The following is a 6,367-nucleotide window of genomic DNA, read 5'->3' as shown; positions in this document are numbered from 1 at the left end:
TGTTTTCTTTTCATCATTTTTTTTTTAGATTAACTGATTAATTAAGACAGAATTTAGATAAAAGGATGTTTATTTTAGTCGTGTCTATTTTCTATTCAGTACGATATTGGATTATATTATGAGAAAGAGAGAGTGTTAATTACCATATTGATAGAATTTGATGTTTTAAAGAAATATTGTTAAATATACAATAGGTTATTGATTTTCATTTTATATTTAATTTGTGATATGCATATGATATGACTTATTGTTTGCTATATTAAATGACTTTGTATATAGGTTTGTATGTTAAACTCAATATAAATATATTTTAAAAAGACATTGGGTGAGGTCAAATTTGGAGTATTGTGTGCAGGAAGGATATCAGTAAGATCGAAAGAGTGCAGAAAAGATTTACTAGGATGTGGCTGGGTCAGGAGTTGAGTTACAGGGAAAGATTAAACAGGTTGGCACTTTATTCTTTGGAGAGGGGGAAGAATGAGGGGAGATTTGATAGAGGTTTAACAAATTATGAGGGGTGTAGACAGAGTAAATGCGAGTAGGCTCTTTTCACTTAGATTAGGAGAGATAAATGCAAGAGGACATGGCTTTAGGGTGAAAAGGGAGAGGTTTAGAGAGAACTTCTTCACTCAGAGAGTGGTGCGTGTTTGGAACGAGCTGCCATCTGACCTGGTACTTTTTTTAAGAATGAACACATGGATAGGAAGGGTCTGTTGGGCGATGGAATGGGCGCAGGTCAGTGGGACGAGCAGAATGACGTTTCGGCACAGCTTAGAAGGGCCGAAGGGCCTGCTTTCCGTGCTGTCGCGTTCTGTGCTTCTGAATACGACAAGCGAGGAAGTTGAGGGGATGTGGCGGCAGATGGCGCTGGATGGCAGCTGCTGCTACATTCGATGAGTGTGTCCCGTTCCCTCGCCCCCCGAAACAGGTCTTTCCACGGGAAAAAGCTAGACACTAAAGGCGGCACGTCCTCCCGCTGGACACATTACAATCACTCGAGAGGGAGGATGGCTTTAAAATATCCTGAATCTGAAACGCCCAGTCAGAGTTCAGCAACTCGCCAAAGTTAGCAAAAGATGGATATAAAAGCAGCTGGGTGAAAGATGAAGGAGTAACCCAACAGTGGCCTCGCCCCGGCTTCTCTGGGCTGCGTGGCTCATTTGTCACATGTATCGTCTAATGCACCAGTTCCAGACTGATTCGCTTTTATATAAACCCAGCCACTGATGTGGAAAATCTTTGATTCATCCGCAATTGTAAAATGTATCCAGCGAAGCCACAAACATCGTTTAAAGCGCCCTTGGGAATGGATACACATTTGCCTTCCCCGCGATCTCGGGGCGGGGCGGGTACGTGCGCAAGGTCTCTGCCTGTATAACGGGATCGAAGCTGCCTGATGGCTCTCATTAAATGCCACTCCTTATTATTCCCGCGTGTGGCAGGACTTTTTAACAAGCTTCGTCGCAACCCCTCCCTCCGTTGGCACGGGGGGCAATTTGCCCCTCGTTGGGCTTGGGGGGGGGGGGTACAGCAGTGAAATGGGTCGGTCCAGTTCACCTTCCTTTCCCCCTGGAGCAGAACAAATTGTTATCTGGGCGATCAGACAGTCAGTCCTCTTTTGGTTTGTTTTAAACCCGAAATAGAAACACAGACTGAAGTGAGAGATAAATATCTGGAGAAAGGCTTCGTCTGGAAAGGAGCGAGATTGTAAATTTGCGTCTTCTTTACTTTGGTGTTTATACAGTCACTTAAAATAACTAAAACCAGGCGCCACTTTCCAAGAATCAACACATCAGCCGGTATTAATATCAGCCGAAGAAACCTTGTGCACTCCAGATAATATTTGAGATGAACGAGACAGGCTTGGAACAACTGCTTCATTAACGCGAGCACATGCACACGCACACGTTCACGTGCGCGCGCGAACACACACACACACACACACACACACTCAAAGATGATACCAAACCGCGTCTGCCTTCACTCCTTACATCAAACAGTTGGAACGGCTCGGCGAATCAGATTAAGATTCCCCCCCACCCCAACAGTTTTGATGGATTTCGTTGTTGATCCGATAGCAGAGGAACATTCCGTCCTGCGAGAGTGATCGGGCCACAGAACTCCGGGTACAGCAGCGTCGTGGGCGTTTTCCTTCCATGGGACTTGATGGTGTGTCTTCTGGAAGAAAGGCAGCATTAAAAGGGGAGAGGATTGAAAGGGGGAGAGCAGGGAGGGGGGGGGGGGAGGGAGAGCAGGGAGGGGGGAGAAAGAGAGCAGGGAGGGTGAGAGAGATCAGGGAGGGGGAGAGAGAGCAGGGAGGGGGAGAGAGAGCAGGGAGGGGGAGAGAGGGAGGGGGAGAGAGTGCAGGGGAGAGAGAGCGGAGGGAAGAGAGAGAGCAGGGGGGAGAGAGCAGGGAGGGGAGAGAGAGAGCAGGGAGGGGTGAAAAGAGATCAGGGAGGGGGAGAGAGAGAGCAGGGAGGGGGAGAGGGGAGAGAGAGCAGGGAGGGGGAGAAAGAGAGCAGGGAGGGTGAGAGAGATCAGGGAGGGGGAGAGAGAGCAGGGAGGGGGAGAGAGGGAGGGGGAGAGAGTGCAGGGGAGAGAGAGCGGAGGGAAGAGAGAGAGCAGGGGGGAGAGAGCAGGGAGGGGAGAGAGAGAGCAGGGAGGGGTGAAAAGAGATCAGGGATGGGGAGAGAGAGAGCAGGGAGGGGAGAGAGAGCTGGGAGGGGGAGAGAGTGCAGGGGAGAGAGAGCGGAGGGAAGCGAGAGAGCAGGGAGGGAAGAGAGAGAGCAGGAAGGGGGAGAGAGCAGTGAGTGCGGGGGTGACATAGGGCGTTTTTTTAAATAAAGGGTAAAATAAGACAAATCGTGGTGTAGGAGGGATCTGCAATGACAAATATTCCCTTAAATCAATTCAAACAAAGCGACCGATCAGAGGAGGGGACGATGACCATCACATTGGCAGAAGGGAGAGAAAGGGGCGTCATTAATTCTTAGTGACGGGACAAGGTCAGAGTTCGGTAGAAAAGAGCAATCAAAAATCAATCAGAGAGCAATTGTAAGAAGAGAGTCGGGATCAATATACATGCAGCAGTGGGCAATGATATCAGAGGAATCTGTTAGAAAGGGAAAACCTGGAATGGGAGAAAACGTGATTCTAGGGAAAGATGAAGGACGAGAGAGAGAGAGAAGAGGCGGTTGCGGTTTTGAGGAAGAGTTATCTTTTCAGTGAGACCCGTCAGAGCAGGCGAAACAAGCATATCGCAGGTAGAAGTCCCAGTGGAAGGAAAAAGCTCTTGAGAACATGCGAAACGCCACAGAGGAAAAGTGAATGATTGAAAAGTGGCGAGACGCGAAAGGCTGCAGATGCTGGGATCTGGAGCAAAAAAAAACCACCTGTTGAATGTTGACCATTCTTTTTCTCCCACTGTTCGACCTGCAGATGTTCCCCCCCCCCCCCCCCCCCCAACCTTTTGCTCCATCATTCAAAGGGTCCTGATGCAGGCAGGGTTTGGACCCTAAAAAGAAGTTGACATTCGCCCTTCGCCTCCGCGGATGCTCCCTGCCCCGTTGGGCTCTGCCTTTTTAAGGGCAGTGTATCCCGAGACCACTAATGCATAGAATGGCAGTTATTCCAGGTTAGTGAAAGGGAAATGGGAGAACACTGGCGTTGGAGAGAGCAGGCTCGGTCAATCCAGCATCAGGCAAGGAGGTGACAAGGCTCATACGGGGTCTCGTCCGTTCGACAACCGTGGAAGAAGGTTGTTATGGCAAGGAAGTTGGGCAAACAAGACAATGAGCCTGTTGGCCTTCGCGTTTGCTCTATTCAATGAAATCGTGGTTGGTCTTTGGCCAACGCGTCACTAATCCGATTATCGTAACACCGAAGAACAAATAAAGTCTGGAAAAACTGGCGAAACAAAGTGCAGACCATGTGGATAGAACAGCAATAATGCACAAGGGAATTGAACAAGAAAGCGGGAAGAAAGGCTATCCAACAGCAGAGTAGCCGAATGGAGCAAAGGTGTCATTTGTAGAGGAGTGAAGCAGGTCACACATCCAGTATTAACGGAATAAACGGCCACATAAACGGGGTGTAACTGGAACACGATACACCGTTTGCATTGAAAGATCTAATAAGTGCAAGAATTTATTCATGTTAGAAAGCAAATGGACCAGTCATATCGGCGGAGAAAGCTGGGGTATGGGAAGGTGCAGTTCAGGCAAGAATTAGATATATAAAGAAGGGAATAATGATAAAGCATGGGGTTAAATCGGGAAAGAAGGGATTGGAATGGGGAAAAATCAAGGGGGTTAGAAATGGGTGTGCAGTCCTAGAGAAAGAAGAGTTCATGGAGGACAGGCACGTGCAGAATAATGTTACAGTGGGGTGAGCCACGTGGGTGGGAGTCACTTTGAGAAGGCATCCCATGCGGAAGCAGTCATATTGGGGATGGTTGGAAGAGGGATTTGGATACTCATTATTTCTAAATCAATGGTCAGATCTCTCCTCAGAGGATCTCCTCAGATGGTATTGATATCGAATGGCGCTGATTCGTTTTCATTGCAAGCAAACAGACGAAAATCAGATTCCTTGGGTTCCAGGGCTGATCTCTTCCCCACGATGAAGATAAATAAACCAACCCTCGGAAACAGGCGTAAACCTGAGCCGTTTCAACCAGAAAGACAAACTCTGGTCCGTTTGAAGGAGGATGTATCCAGATGAGGCCGCGTTCGGACAGTGCTTTGTACAAGTGCGTGGTTATTTGTTGGGGTGGGTCGCATCAGTCTACAGCTCGAAGAACGGATGCTTCTTCCCTGGTCACATTGAAAACATTTCTGGGCCTGTTAGAAAGATAGATTGCTCGCTCTCTCTCTCTCTCCTCATATGTAAACGCTTTAAGGAGTTAATTGTACACTAGGAGCTTGTCCAACTTTCAGCGATACCGTTGATGAGATGCAGGATCTGTTTGTAAAATATGGTCGGGATTCGCTGGCTTTCTCTTGTTGAAAGATGTGTTAAACATTAGCGCACTTAGACTCGGACGTGACATGAAAGCTTGAAGGATCAACACCCCTGTATTTGGTTTGTAAATGTGGTCGAAGAATACAGGCAGAAAAATGCAAACGCGACTGTTTCTGTTGGAAACCAGTCTTTTTTTTAAAAAAAAGGTCACTTTTTAAGAATTCGAGAAGCTGACAAAAATCTCCTAATGTTTTGAGCAGCAGTCTAAATTTATGTCACGAAATGCGTTGTTTTGCAGCAACACCCCAGTGCAAACATTTATATAAACCATTTCACAAAATAAATAGAAAATAATGCAAGAAGAAGACAAAGCAAGGTTGTGTTCATTCAGCAATCTGATGCTGTCCTTGTGCCTTCATCTCTTTCCCGGTGGTCGCATGGTCCGGGTGGTGGGGCTCCTTGAGGATAGAAGCTGTTTTATTCAGACACCGCCTCATGTCAATATCCTCGATGGCGTGAATAACTGGTACCCGGGATGTCGCAGGCCGAATTTACAACCCTCTGGAGTTATTTTTTGGTTCTTGTCCATCACCATATAACCGATAAAGAAGAAACAAGCGCTATGTGGACCCAACACTATCCAAGGGAGACTCATTGAATTCCCAAATCTTTGACAAGTACAGAGATGTGACTTGTTACGCCAATATTGGACATATCCTCTGTTCCAATTTGATTTCCCCTGACTTATCCTGACTCCCTTCGTTGTCCCCTGCCACTCGTTTTTTTTTAATTCCACTCACAATGCTATAGGTGACAGCGGTTCTGAGACACTTGGCCTCATGTGAGTTCAGGGAATCAGAAGGCAGAAGAAATAGAACATAGTGGTTCCAGCTTCAATAAGAGCATTTACCTCAGCATCACTCTTCTGCACTAACGACCATCAGCCTGTCCAAATACACTGAGCCTCGCAGCCCTTTCGATTGAGAGGTGCTACCCTGTGGCTGGACAAATACCCTCTTCATCAAACGGGCAACAGCTCACTTTGATAGTGTCACCTCGATCTTAGAAAAGTCCCGCATCTACTCTGTTGTTGAGGAAGAATTTGGGGCGTTCCAATTATTTAACTGCCCATGCATCAAGAGGAGCAGGAGTACGGCCCGTCGAGCCTGCTCGCCATTAATCGTGATCTGATGACAGGCTCATCTCCACTTCTCTGCATAGCCCTTAATTCCGTTACTGTGGAAACATGTACCTAACCTTGTCTTAAATATATTTACTGAGGTCGCCTCCACTGCTTCAATGGGCAGCAGATTCCACAGATTCGCCACCCACTGGGAAATGCAGTTCCTCCTCATCTCCTTCCTAAATCTACTCCCCTGAATCTTGAGGACATGTCCCCTAGTTC

Source organism: Narcine bancroftii, chromosome 4, assembly GCF_036971445.1.
Source record: "Narcine bancroftii isolate sNarBan1 chromosome 4, sNarBan1.hap1, whole genome shotgun sequence".
NCBI classification, from domain to species: domain Eukaryota; kingdom Metazoa; phylum Chordata; class Chondrichthyes; order Torpediniformes; family Narcinidae; genus Narcine; species Narcine bancroftii.
The sequence above is the reverse complement of the archived record's forward strand: the minus strand, read 5'-3'. Positions refer to the sequence as shown.